This window comes from Anabrus simplex, chromosome 8 (genome assembly GCF_040414725.1).
Source record: "Anabrus simplex isolate iqAnaSimp1 chromosome 8, ASM4041472v1, whole genome shotgun sequence".
In the NCBI taxonomy this organism is placed as follows: Eukaryota; Metazoa; Arthropoda; class Insecta; order Orthoptera; family Tettigoniidae; genus Anabrus; species Anabrus simplex.
Window position 1 is genome coordinate 33290805 of NC_090272.1, and position 15657 is coordinate 33306461.

The 15657-nt window shown below is 42.4% G+C and overlaps 1 protein-coding gene across 1 annotated transcript in view; it reads right to left on the reverse strand.

Annotated features, from left to right (window-relative positions):
- LOC136879283 (polycystin-2-like protein 1) overlaps positions 1–15657 on the reverse strand; it is a 163037-nt gene that overhangs the window by 40145 nt on the left and 107235 nt on the right. The gene's annotated exons all lie outside the window — the stretch shown is intronic.

A 15657-nucleotide genomic window follows, 5' to 3' on the forward strand; every position in this document is an offset into this window, starting at 1 on the left:
GAAAATTCTAAATTCCCATGGAGGGAATTAGACATTTTTCACCAATAGAGCATGTCAAAAAATCAGATGTAAGGCTTTTCAGGTGTTTGCTCTATTAACCAGCGTTTTGTCTTAGGTCTGACACTAGACTCGTCAGAATGGGATGTGTCAGACCCTACCTACTGACACTGGGTGTATGCAGGTGACTTACGTACTTTACTCGTTTTCATTCCTTGCCGGGAGGGCGAAGCGGGCCCCTTAGAGCGTGATGTGCTCGCTCAGGCCAAGGGAAGTGAAGAGAACTGTGAGGAACAAGGAATGAGTGAGATGGGAAGAGCGATGTGACAAATTTAATGAGGTGGGCTACGGATATGCGAATTTTAGGGGATTTTCGCTAGGATTGAAATTTAGAGAGGATTACTACGATAGTATAGAAAGGTGAGGAGGTGCAAGGACATAGTGAGATTATGAAGGGAAGATATTAAGTACCAGATGATATCGAGTGGCGGAGGTGGGTAATGAAAGAAGCTATATGGGTGAGGAGGTGGACTGACAGATTGACGAGGTGAGAAGTTGGCTGCCTGGGGGCGGCGGGGAGAATTGTTGGTGGGATGTCTGGCAGAATTGGGCGGGGGGGGGGGGGGGGGGATAGACGGTTCTACTCTATGACGTTTGCCATATATGTAAGCTCCGTGGTCGATGAGGTGTTGAACATCTATGGCGCTCGGGACGTGGATGCGTACCATGAATGTTGGCCCTGTTGCATTTTTGATGCGGAAGACTCGGCGGACTGGGATGTCTTCAGCTTGTAGTTGGTGAAGTATGGTCCTTTCGGAGAGAGCCGGGTCCACTCCACGGATGACACAGCTGGACATTCTGTGAGAAGTAGTTGGTGGCTGCGAGGTCGATGATGTTGCGGAGGCTGCTGTTCTGGGTGAAGCTGGCGAAGGCGGTGCGTCGACTGTAGTATTCGTTGTTCCAGGAAATACATAGTGATGTGGAGGGATGGGGGAAGTGAGGAGTGAAGAGGTCATTAGTGAAGGTGGGTGGCATGGGACAACTGTTGGAAGTGCGGAGGGTAGATGTCAGAGTGGTCGATGTGACGGTGGTGGTCGTGGTAATGGGAGTGGTGTAGAAATTTGACGAAGTCTGTAGTTGTGGTGGTCCCTGTGATGGCGTAGTTGTAGGCTTGGCTGTGGTATAGGCAGTTGGCTGGTCTGATGTAGTTGTTACTGGAACTTCTTCTACTCGATGGAGCCTGCCTTGGATATAAACGCCATTATCAACAGCGTGCCAAAAGTGATCAGCAGATGGAGTATAGAGTAGCTCATCAGTTGATGGTCCTGGGCCGGCGGAAGATCGTATGGCATGGTGGATGCCAATCGTACGGAGTTCTGCTTCAATTTTTTCTTCGGGGATAGCTGGATTGACATTCCTGGCGAGACAGACATATAGAGTGGGGAGGCCGACTTCCATCTTGGTGTCAGCCTGATATGCTTTTTTGGGTTCGGGGAGGCAGCAAAGTTAGAGTTGGTGAGCCACCAGGCCGAAAAAAAAAAATCAATTGGAGATGCGCAGAGAATAGGGCAAACAAGTTTCGAGTTGCGCAAGGTGTGTCCCTGTGATGCAGGTGACTACTTACTTACTTTACTCGTTTTCATTCCCCACCCTGCAGGGGTGGGGCAGGCCACCTAGAGGGTGACACCCTCGCTCTGGCCAAGAGTTGCGGGCGGGTTGGGGAGGTTTGATGGATGAGGGAGGTGGATAGGAGGATGTGAGAAATAGAGGGGATGGTAGTGGGTTGGGCCTCTTTATTGAGCTTTATTGAATGTGCTTTTCCAAAAGTTACAGAGAAGAGTTTATAAACATAAACAATATTTTTCATTATTAGATTATTTTAAAGGGTTTAAGGGGTGTTTTTTTTTCTTTTTTTCATCCTTCGCCTGATGCTATACAAAATATTATGCTATAAATACATCTAAGAAGGAGGACGTTTGCAATACAAGAATTCGGTGGTTCTAATAGCATGCCGTTCTGAAGTGATTCTGGATCTTGTGCATTACAATGCGTCATTAAGATATGATGCTGTTGTCCATTTCTTGATGCTGAGAGGAGGTTGAGGGGATTTTTACGAGAGTTTCTAAGGGTATGAAGTTAAAATGAGTGTTTAAGCCTGAATGGGTAGTGAGAAAATGGAGATTGAGGGTCTGATTAGCTGCAGCCTGAAGGTGTGCGAGAACCAGGGGTCTATTGTATGGATGGATATTTAACCAGGAGCGTGTAACAAATCTGCCAAGATCTTCAATTGTAGGGTGGGGAAAAAGTGAACGGGTGGGCGTGGTTGGTGGGTCAATAGTGCGAATCGGGGCTATGAATTCTGGGTGATTTGAGGGAGGTATCGGACGTTCTCGACAGTGGCGAGAATAGACTGGATGGCTGCCCCCGCAAGTGTTACAGCGGGCGGGGTGTAGGGTGTTGGGTCACTTGGTAGTGACATGATGCTGAGTGCAATGACCACAGATTGGATGATTTGCTTTGCACTGAGCCGTTGTGTGATTGTTATAGAGGAGGCATCTTTCACATCTGATTGACTGTGGAGGTGGAGCACGAGAAGGTTCGACTTTGTGATGGTGTCGATGTATCGATACACCACTGGCAAGCAGTCTGTCCACATCAGCTGGTGTTGGCAGAAGAATCCGCACCAGGAGTGTTAGACCCTCCGCATTCCGAATGAGAAAGGCCTTCCGAGCAGGCACTCCCTCCGCACTGAGCTAGGCAAGAATCGTCTCTTCTGAAAGTGAAGGATCCACACCACGGATGACGCAACTTAGTAGATTGTAACGTGATGGTGGAGTGGGTGGTGGTGAGAGGAGTTGAAGAGGGATAGTTGATCCGAACGGAGTTGATCCTATTGTGGTGGCGAGTTGGTGTGCTGCTACTTCCCCGTTGATTTGAATGATGATTCCTTTTCAAGTCTTCCTGATATCAGCGATGTCCTCTCGGCGCATGTTGTAGCGAAGAAGCGTGCAGAAGATGGCTTGAGGTGTCCGAAATTCTGGAGAAGGGTTAAGGAGGAGAAATGCATGTGTGCCGGAAGGCGTTTGCTGAAGAAATCGGAGATGGTTGATGGGTCGTCTAGTGCCAGACGTGGAGGAATATTCGAGTCGAGAGGAGGTGGGTGTAGTGATGGTAGTAGATGGGGATAAATGCTGTATGGTGGTGTCCATTGGAAGAGATGTAGCGGCTGCTGTAGAAGTCCGTGGGGCAGGTGCCGAGTCCACTGCCAGGTAATGCGGAGCACGCGCTCCCTCGGGGGCCGATTGATGCGTCATCCTCTGGTACTGAGTCTGCGGGTTGTCCGCATGCGTAGCTGGATTTGCTAGCAGAAAGCATGCGGCGTGATTCGGAGTTGCATAACTGGACAGGAGAGTCGTGTGGAAGGCTACGGCGGCGGTGTCTACGGTGAATGGTTGGAAGCTGGAGGTGGTGGTGCAGGTGGCAGCTGTGGTATTAGCAGGAGAATATGGCTTGTAGGGGTACATGGTTGTGATTTGCTTCAGAACCCGGAGTGGCGTAAATAAGTAAGCCTTGGTAGACTCGGATCAGGGCTAAGCTGCTGACGATTCTCCTATTGTGCAGTGGTACCGATGGGCACGTCCTGAGGTGAGACCTCACTGGTTTGCGTTCGTCCACCTGGCTAGTCCACAATTTTTAAGAAGCAATAAACCTCCGTGGCTGCTTTCGGTGTTGCAAAACAGTCGGACGGCGAAGGACCATGCATGCAGGTGAGCTTATCAGAAGCCTATATAGAGGCACAGTCTGATAACTGCATACAGGAGATAAATCTCCACAGTGGAATTATTGCCCGCCTAGCAATTCCGAATGGAAAATTCTGAATTCCCATGGAGGGAATTAGATATTTTTCACCAATAAAGCATGTCAAAAACATATCAGATGTAAGGCTTTTCAGGCGTTCTGCACCGCCCACCCAATGAGCAACAATTCTATCTGTGGTTGCTTATGGTGTTGACCGAGACTACACTGACAATGAGGTGGCTGCTCAACTCCAACTCGAGGGCCACCACATCTACCGAGACATCCGTATTTGGAACGCTCAAGGACCCACTTCATTGGTTCGCATTCTATCACGTGACGTCTTGACGCTCGACGCCCTGCTCCATGACGGCACCATGATCTACGCCCGGCGCCATCGGGTGGAACCCTCCAGGACATCCCCAACTCAGAAGATTCGCTGCGGGACATGCTAGAGGTTCGACCACGCCCCAGGGGCACCATGTGTTAATCCGGAGATATGTGCCATCTGTTCACGTGAGGAGCATCCTACTCATGCTTGTCCCAATAAGTCGAATCCAAAGTGTGTTAATTGTAATCAAAATCATCCTGCTTTCAGTTATAAGGGTCATTCCAAACCTGCTCCTGAACATGATCATCCTGAAACCGTTGTCCCTGTTCAATCTCAGGACCTACCTACCCCTGCCTCTTCCTCCTCCCTCCCCTCCCCTCCCCGAGTTCTGAGAACATCATTCGTTTTATTATGATGGTGTTACAGAATGTCCTCCCCTTCCATCGCCCACACATCCTAAATCAGATCCAGCTAGCGGCTCGATTGTTTTTGAACACTCATGTTGACGTGGCGTACTCGGGGAATAAAATGCATTTTGCATTTTCCCCCCTAAGTACGGTTCACTTTATGGGTTAGCGTATTGAAGCTCTACTATGCCAACATAAGATCTCCTAAGTCCAATCGGCTGCTGCTGGATACCTCCCTTTCATTGTATGCCCCGGATATTTTTGTTTTGAATGAGACATTTCTGACGCCGGCCCAAATGCCTCAGATTCCCTGGTTTACTTTCTATCGAGCTGATCGTCCGACTCAAGGCGTGGTGACGTGGCTATCGGCGTCAGATGGGATTTTACTGTTATTCAGCATTACTTTCACTTCCCTACTAATTTCTCTGAATATCTAATACTAGAAGTAATTACTCCTCAGAAAACTTTTACGGTAGCTACTGTCTACATACTGTATAAACCTTTCATTCCCTCTGATTTTATTAAATACATAGATGCTAAATTTTCTGAATATATTATAGTTGCAGATCTTAATGTTACTTCCTATACCCCTACTCAAATCTCCGAGTTCACTAATTTATGTACGTCTCTCCGGGGCATGCACTTCCATTTTCCTTTCCACACCCTCCCAGCCAATAATTCCACCCCTGATGCCCTCTATCTTTCTCCCTCCCCTGCCACATCCATCACCATCCAGCAGCTCGTTTCTATAGGTAGCGATCACGCCCCAGCCCTTCTCACCTTTCCTGGTATTCTTCCCCGTCAGACCTTACCCCCTCGTCGCCCTCCCCCTACTCGTCGTTTCAATCACACTAATTGGAATGCTTATCACACTACTCTTACTAACTTACTCAGTGATGCTGTACCGCCTACTAATATTCCCACTCTATTCGCCCCAATTTCTAAAATAGAGCGAGCTATCCTTATCGCAGATTCTCTTCATATTCCTCGTCACTCCTACCACCCCTCCAAACCTCCTATACCCCCCAAAGCTCTCCATTTATTGCAGCTAGCTCATGACTACTTTACTGCATATACTCGAACCAAGGACCCTACTATGCTTCAACAACACCGCCGAACTTTACGCCAAGCATGCACATATTAAAGCTATTAAACGTAAAATGTGGATGGACAAGTGTACTGAGCTAGCTGATTATGACCCTCGACGTTTTTGGACGACTTTTCGACAACTAACCAAAACTACCAACCCTCTTCCTCGTTACCCTATTACACATCCCCCCACTCATCCACAAACTGACCAAGACAAGGCTAATCTTTTCGCTGACTATTATCAAACTGTGTTTTTGGCCTCCCATGCCCCTAATTTCCATCATCCTCATGAACCCACCATCATTGCTTACTCTGATCCTAACCTCCCTGAACTTCAACCTTCATTCCTTCATTTTTCTCATGTTGATTATACTCATCCATATCCGGCTTTTCCTGAATCATCGGAAAAACACCTCCCCTGGCTCAGATACCATCTCATATCGTCATATTCAAGAAGCCCCTCCTATTCTTTTTGATCTTCTTAGCATTATTTACACCTACATTCTCTATACAGGCGCGTACCCGGATCATTGGGGTAACGCCAGTCTTCTCTTATTCCTAAAACCCCATAAACTCCCATCTGACATTCGGTCTTATTGCCCAATCTCCTTACTCCCTGTCCTCAGGAAGATCCTAGAAGGGATTCTGAGTAGGAGACTTTCCTCCTATCTCGACTCTCTAGGTCTTATTCCATCCTCTCAAGCCGGTTTTCGATCCCATCATTCCACTCAAGATCACCTCTTTCACATCCCCTCTTCTCTCAATGGCTATCTTCACCTGCGTAAAACTGCTGCTTTAGTTTGCCTCGATGTGAATAAGGCTTTTGATTCAGTCTGGCATGCTGGGTTGCTTTTGGTTCGACGCCTGGCATATTGCTGTTAATCCCACCAAGACCCAACTTATTGTATTTCGGAAAAATCCCGCCTCACTAGACCCCGCCACCGAGTTTTCTTAACGTGTTATAATACTCCACTAACAGAAACTAATACCCTAATCTACCTTGGTTTTCAATTCCAGAACAACCTTCATTGGAAACATCATTTAACACAAGACTACAAACGTGCCCTTCAGCGCTTCCGAGCCCTACGTATTCGTACTGGTAAAACGTGGGGCCACCGTCCTTCCCAAATCCTCACAGTTTATAAATCTTTTATCCGACCTGTCGTAACATACAGTTCATTGACCTGGCTCACATCTGTCAGACAACAATACATGACCTTGCTTAAACTTGACAGGCATGCTATGCGTATTGCATACTATCTCCCCTTTGACACCCCTTCTGCTGACTTCCAACCTCTTTATTCTTTCTCCACCATCCTTACTCATCTCCATGATCTTCGTCTCAAATACTTACAATCTGCCCTAGCCATCAATCATTCTGCGATTAAAGAAACCCTCAACCTTTCTCCTCTTGCCACCGCTATCCTTAATAATGACCGCTCTCCTGCTATCTCTTACCTTTTCCCCACCCCTATCACGTAACTTCCCCCTCTGTCCCACTGCCCTTTTATTCTAATTTTTCTTTTACTGGATATTATGATGCTCCTCGCGGCAGTGGTACCGGCCTCCAATATCTGTGTCTGAGTGCTTTACGACACTACCAGTGTCATCTCTATCTGTGTTCATTTTCCATCATTCTCTGTTTTTCGCGTCCTCATTGTTTCACTAGTGTTTGTCCATTTCTTTCTGCTTCCACCATAGTGTTTCTCGTATCGTACGTCAAATTGAACTGAAGACATTTCTCTCTCAGTACGATGTGTTGTGCATTTATACTTTGTGTGCCAACCGAAATCAATGAAAAATAGACTGACATGGAAGAAATCACATACTATTTCCGTGTTATATACTTGTGTATGTTTTACAGTTTCTCTGTCTCAATCTGTATTTGACTATGTGTTGTTTTCAGTATGTACGAGACATACTTCTATGTATGTGTTCCAAAATTCTATTTTTATGTACTCACTCACCAGCCAAAGAGCTACATGTTTAGCTGTTGGCCTGCCTGCCCCTTACCGGGCAGGAATGAAATAACTATTTGAATAAAGAATAGCTCACCTGCATACACCCATCATCTGACACATCCCACTCTGACGAATCTAGTGTCAGACCTAAGACGAAACGCTGGTTAATAGAGCAAACGCCTGAAAAGCCTTACATCTGATATGTTTTTGACATGCTCTATTGGTGAAAAATATCTAATTCCCTCCATGGGAATTTAGAATTTTCCATTCGGAATTGCTAGGCGGGTAATAATTCCACTGTGGAGATTTATCTCCCGTATGCAGTTATCAGACTGTGCCTCTTATATAGGCTTCTGATAAGCTCACCTGCCTCTCCTCCAACTCTCTGTTGTTGTCCACGATTTTTTCGGCTGGGTGGCGCTCATCTCGCATTCTCAGTCGGCCCAAGAAGAATTCAAAGGGCAGACGCCTCGTTGGCTGTCGCCTCCCCTCACCATGGCAGATTGCTCCTTGCTCATCAAGAACGTGGACACTATTCATAGTCCCGCTGCTATTCGCCAGGACCTTGTCAACAACACTGTTCGGATTAACGTCGTCTTCCGCCTGCAAGATGCCTTGTCTGGGCTACCTTCTCCGGATGTAGTGGCTTTTCTAAAGGATGCCGAGGAAGCCGAAGCTCTTCGCGCCTCGGGCGTCCTCTGGCTCTTCAATAAACAGCATACTACACTTACTCCGCCGGACCGTCTTTTGCATCAATTGGCCTCCGACCCTAACTTTCCTATCAAATTCGTGTCCCCTTATGCTACTCCCCCCCCTGTCTCTCACCTTCCCGTTACTTCTCTTACTACCACTCTTCCTACTACTACCCCTGCCACTACCACCACTGTCGTCCATTCTCCTCGGACATCTGTTTTCTCCTCTGTCACCTACAGTCACCCATCTCCTATCATCTCCACCCCTTCCACCACCATTTCTACACCCCTATCGTCTCCCCAGTTGCCCCCTCTCACGGATGCCCCTGACGCCTCTACATCGCCACGTCACCAGTTTTCAACACCGAGCTGCGTCATCCGTGGGATCGATCCTGTTGTCGCCGACAACGATATCCTTCACGAACTGCAACTGGAGGGTGTTCCGGTCCGCAAGGTTTTCCGCATCTACAACAACGATGGTCCGACCTTCATGGTCCGCCTCCGCCTCTCTTCCTTCGCCGACGTGGATCGTCTCCTCACCTCCGGAGTCCGCTTTCGCGGCCGAACCCATCGAGTGGAGCCCTCTCGCTCCCCGCCGCGGCACGCCCGACCCCCCCCTTCTTCGCCGCCCTCTCATGTCCGTTCTCCTCCTACCACCGCTTCGTCTCGCTCGCCATGCGCTCCGCCACCCGCCCCACCCCTATACCAACCTCCGATTCCTACTCCCTACTTACCTGTTCCCCTGCCGCCTCTTCCGATATTGGACCTTCTCCGTCTACTGGCCACATCGGTCACTAATCTGTCTACCACTCTCTACTACTTCCTCTTACAATATTACCCTGTCCCTTCCTCTACACTTCCGCAATCCCCATTACCTCCAGCCGCTCAATATTTGTAAACTCTATTGTATGTCTGTGTAAATTTCTATAACTACTCCTGGAATCTTTTGTCAACAGTCCTTTTTCGACCTACGCGCCCGAGATACTTCTCACTTCCCCCAATAAAGGTGACCCCAGTGGGGGTCGGCCCCGGTTGGTGTGGTGCGGCTTCGGTCCTGTGGGTTCCCTTGCTGGTCGCGGTTCCCCTGCGCTGGACCTTTACACTTCCTTTTACGTATGTACTACAGATACACTCTATGCGCTTTCTTTACTGTACATTTTCCTCAACTGGCCGAAGAGCTGCTTAGTTCAGCTGGTGGCCCGCCTTCCCATCTGGGAAGGAGTGAACCAACCTTGTGATGATGATGATGCTCACCTGCATACACCCAGCGTCAGTGGGTAGGGTCTGACACATCCCACTCTGATGAGTCTAGTGTCAGACCTAAGACGAAACGCTGGTTAATAGAGCAAATGCCTGAAAAGCCTTACATCTGATATGTTTTTATCCTTAGTTGGTCGCAGGAGTTGCCGAATCTTAATTGATGTTCCATAAACAGTTCGTATATGATACCTACGTAAGAGTTTAGCAATACGATCCGTCGTGTTATGTATGTAAGGTAGATAAGCAGTTCCTTTTACATCTTTTTGCTTAACAGGCATCCAATTATGCGTCTATTTCACAACTGTTGAGATCAAAGCTCTGCTGTAATCGTTGCTCCCAAAGGTGGTTCTCAAGGTGTTAATTTCCTCTTGTAGAAATGACACTTCACAAATCATGGGCTTATGCCATGTAATTAATTATAAACACACTCTATGTGTTTCAAAAGGAACCTTGCCTTTCTTCATCAGGAGACAACAGAGAAATGAAATGATGCATTAAAAGTTGTTAGGAGAAAGCAATAAGGAATTTAAAATGGTGCCCTAAGATGTTGAACGGACGCCATTTTAGCTCCATGCTAGGGACAGCGAATGGCAACAATAAGGCATCATTCTCTAATGGTTCTGGTAATAGGTAGCCATGATTCACTGAGGTTGTAGCCTGTATCGTGGTTGAAATTATCTGGATGTTTACGTATTTCAACCGCCTCCCTCATAATTCTTGGGCGATATTGCTTTATACAGGCAAGAACATTCACTTCTTGGAACAAGACATCATGACCAGGTATTAAGGCATGATCAGCAACAGCTGATTTATTAGGTTGATTGAGTCTGATACACCTGGCATGTTCTATGATGCAAGAGAATACAGTAATACAGTATGATCTTTCTGTTCTCTCCATGTCATCATCATGCTTTATGGGTGCCGGTAAACCAACCATGCAAAGATTGCAAGCATCTGCTCCAATGTTTACCCAGTGTTCACCTCTTTCCCTTGTCAGCTTTACTTCCAAAATATAATTCATATGATTTTTTTTTTCCTCAATAAAGAAATTACATGCAGTATCATGCAAAAAATGTTAAATATAGTACATTTTTATTTTTACTTACGTTCTTAGAATTTATTAGAAGTGTTTCCTTGAACTTCATTATTTGTAGATGGCACCAGACTCTTCTTGTTTGAGGTTGTGACAATAGTCTGCTAACATGTTCTGTAACGACTTTTGTGCATATCTTTTCTCCGTAAAGTCTTACAGCAAAGTAGAATAAGACTTGCTGTTTAAAAAACTGTAGTTTAAAATGGCAAATGCTTTGTAGAATCACTTATCAATTTCATATAAATTTCTTGTACATAAGCTATACCAAATCATAGACTCTTTCAATTATATACAAAAGAATTTTAGATGCACCAAATAATACTGTATTTTTAAAAAAAAGACGTGTTATTTGTATAGTACAATGGGTCAGTGTTATCTAGCTATTTTTAATGTTTTTCATGTAGAATAGGACTTGCTGTTAAAGGTATGCCAAACATACATTTTATAATGATTTTATAGCATATTTTTAATTTTTTGAATGTTCCTTGCTATTAAACTTCCAATGGCTGATGATGGAATAGTGGATTGCCGAAACTGGTCCCAAAGATGTATTTTACAATAAGTTAAATAAATATGTAATGTTCTAAACAGACCATTATGATAATGTATTGAATAGGTGGAACCTTTAGCTTTACCAAGCATTGTAAAATCTTGAGTCAATACAGACAAAAAATGTTTTTAATACTAAATAAGTCTGCCTACCAGGCAAAAAGAAAAGCCTATCTTTATAAGAGCTTACGTATTAAAATAGGGAAGTTGAGCAAGGATATTAACTTTATTAAAAAGTGTATTGAAAATAAATTAACTCCAAAATTTCTAAAGAACAGAAAGTATGTTTCAACACATCAAAGAAAAGTACAGGAAGAAACCAATAAACTTTGGCTTCAAAATGAACTGAAATTTCTACACAAGAAAAAATCCTTTTTAAATAACCGTTTACATGAAACTCATCTCGAAGTCACTAAATTACTACCAACTGCACAGTGGAATATTTTTCAAAACACAGTACAAAATACATTAAATAAAATACTTTCCCACAAACAAAATACGTTGGATAGAAAGTTCCAGATTCTTCTCAATGAAGCCAGCTCGAACATAGCACCATCTAGAAACACATCCTCAAATAATACACAAACTCAATGCCTACCTCAAAATCCAGCCCAATTTCAACAGTCATTTGTGAACCTATCAAAAATTAACTTCGACCAAGAAGAAATAATAATGCTCTCCAAAGGACCTAAACATAATTGGCCTAATTACAACACCGCCAACAAGGCTAAACAACTAATTATCGAAACAGAAGCAGCTATCAGTAAAATGCCTACAGACATTCAAAACGAAGTTAGGTATGAAGCTAAAAAACAAATTAAAAATATCTTCAGTACACCAACTATAGATTTTAATACAACACAGCTTGAAGACAGAAAAAAGATCTGTCAACTTAAAAATAAAATCAAGAATTCAAATGTTATCATCACCAAAGCAGATAAAGGCAACACCACTGTTGTTTTAGACCAAACAGATTACATTACAAAAACACAAAACTTTTTTACAAACAAAACCTTCAAAATCATAGATAAAGATCCAACACGATCTATTCAAAGACAACTTAAACAAATTCTTAAAAATACAACATGCCTCTTTACTGACAGCAAAAAGAACAAATTAATCAATATGAACCCCGGTCTACCAACAGTAAAGGCACAACCTAAAATACACAAAAACGGTGTTCCCATACGCCCTATAATAAACTTCAGACCTAGCCCTTTGTACAAAATAGCGCAGTTCATACAACAATTTCTAAGTAAGCATTATACATTTCAAGCCAACAAATCAATAAAAAACACTTCAGAACTAATTAAACAACTAGAAAATTTCAAATTACAGGCACATGATATCATGCATTCGTTCGACATCACCAATATGTACGCCAACATCAAACCTGAAAAAGTTATACCAATCGTTCTAAAAAGTTTGCACGCTCACAGCCAACTTAGTCAACTTGAAATAGACAATTTCATACTAATCTTGAAGTTCCTAACTAATAATAATTATTTCATTTTCAACAAAGTAATCTATAAACAGGACGGACTGGCCATGGGTTCACCAGCATCAGGTATTTTAGCTGACATTTATATAGATTTTCTGGAACACACTAAAATTATCAATAATAAGACATTCAATAATATAGCCTTATGGGCCAGGTTTGTAGATGATACATTTATAATAATGGATCAACGCACTACCGATGCCCCTTCCACCTTAATACATCTCAATAACATCGACAATGATATCAAATTTACAATAGAATCCGAAAGTAATAAAACCCTACATTTTTTAGATCTAACCATTACCAAGCGCCCATCCTCTTTTGAATACAAAATCTACAGAAAACTGACACACACAGCCACGACCATCAAACATGACTCTGAACATCCCCCAAGTCACAAAAGAGCTACATACAATAATTTAACACAGAGAGCATTTAATGTACCCATGTCCAATATAGAACGTAAAAAAAGAACTTAACACTATACGCAAGACTGCATCTTACAATGGCTACAACAAATGTTTTATAGAATGCATAATTTATAAATTTAAACACCAACCCAAGACTAAATTACAAAAAGAAACACCCAAAACAAAAACATATGCTACTTTCACCTTTAACTCTGACATCTTCCGATTAACCAATATTTAAAAAAAAAGAAATGTCAATATTGCCTTCAATACTAACAATAGAAATTTAGATATTTTCTACAACTCCAAATCGGTTAATGTACAAAACCCATTTGATAAATCAGGTGTATATAGGTTTCATTGCAATGACTGTACCAGTGTTTACCTTGGACAGACTGGGAGATCATTTAATATCAGATACAACGAACTAGTCAATGCCATAAAATATAGAAAATTTTCAGCAATAGGCCAGCACATACAGGAATATAAACATAATTTTTACGGTATCAACAAGGACTTGGACATCATCGAAACAATAAATAAAGGCCCACTTCTAGACCTAATGGAGCAATGTTACATTACCCTAGATCAATATTACAATCCCAATTACAATCTAAATGATATTTCGGAAAAACCTACAATTTTATTTGACATGCTTTATTTCATTGATTAACAGTTTAAAAATTCCTAAAAATCAATCAGTACATAAAATATCATGTAGCGTGCTAGCTTACTATCCCCGACAAAGCTCACGCCCCCCTGACACACAGATACACGCAACCGCAACCTCTCCTACTTCCCTTTCCCCTACATAATACACCCGGCGCACAACTGAGCCAGCCTGGTGGCATTTGACATTCAGTATTTGTTCCTCACTCTCTCTACACGCCGTTACATTCAACCTGAGGTGAGTTTCATATCTTCAATTCTTTCCTATAGTACTGCATCTCATTCTCAATAACTCATACTCAATTTATAATTTCCTTTTTAGGTCCGTGCTGGTTCGAAATTAATACAAATTACCGCCCACTTCCACCTGGCATATTAAATGATATTCAAGATCTCAACCATAGTTTCGGCCTCAGCCATACAGTTATTCATCTTGAAAATATTACGAAGCAAGGTTCAAATACTAAAATAAGACTAAATATATCAGAAATCTGCTACTCCTTACATTAGTCAAACATGGACTGATTTGTCAATAACTTTTAAGAAAGAAGAACCTGTATATATTATCAAACAGTATAAGCTGCATATTATGAGGAACCAAAAGACTGTGCTTTAATAATGGCAGATGTTTTGTAGATTTTTTATCAATTTTATATGAACTTCCTGTACATCAAATACACCAAATTTATAGACTTTTTCAATCACCTAAGAAACAATTTCAGACGCACCAAATAATACTGTATTTTTTTAAAAAGACCCGTATAATACAATGGGCATTTTTAATGTCTTTCATGTAGAATAAGACTTGCTGTTTAAAAAACTAGTTTAAAATGGCAAATGCTTTGTAGAATCACTTATCAATTTCATATAAATTTCTTGTACATAAGCTATACCAAATCATGGACTCTTTCAATTATATACAAAAGAATTTTAGACGCACCAAATAATACTGTATTTTTTTCAAAAAAGACATGTTATTTGTATAGTACAATGGGTCAATGTTATCTAGCTATTTTTAATGTTTTTCATGTAGAATAGGACTTGCTGTTAAAAGTATGCCAAACATACATTTTATGATGATTTTATAGCATATTTTTACTTTTTTGAATGTTCCTTGCTATTAAACTTCCAATGGCTGATGATGGCATAGTGGATTGCCGAAACCGGTCCGAAAGATGTATTTTACAATAAGTTGAATAAATATGTAATGTTCTAAACAGACCATTATGATAATGTATTGAATAGGTGGAACCTTTAGCTTTACCAAGCATTGTAAAATAGATGACTATTGTCAATAAGGACCACACTTCACAAAAGAACAGTGTTCGTCAAACATATTAATCTTATGATAGTACAAAAATGTGACATATCTGAAATCAACACAGAAGAATCACTTTATTTAAAGGAAAATCTCATTATTTTACAGTGTCATTAGAACTCAGATTTCTATATTTTTATCTTGGTCCCTTTTCACAAACTTAAATAAAACTAAACACATGCCTAGATTTTCTGAACAAAGTAACACAGATTTTATCGGTCATATAAACACATATTTGACTATATTTAATGATTAGGTCATACAGTATGACTGAAAATAGTATTATTCCCATGTTTTATGCCAATAATGTCAAGCTATTTTATTTGTGGTTGGTTATTTTGGATTTTCATTCCATAGAAATAGTCATCTCCGTACAGGCCATGAAGGCCCTTGGAGGGGTGGAAGGTAAAGACTTCCACTATCCGTAACCTCGGCACTTGATGGGGTAGAGTAGTTAGCTCTATGTCTGGCCACCTTTGTCCCCAGGAATTAACCTGGTACTCATTTTTGGTGTAGGCTGAGTGAACCTCAGGACCATGTGCACCTCCAGAAGTGGAAATCTCGTTTCTTAAATTTTACGATTTC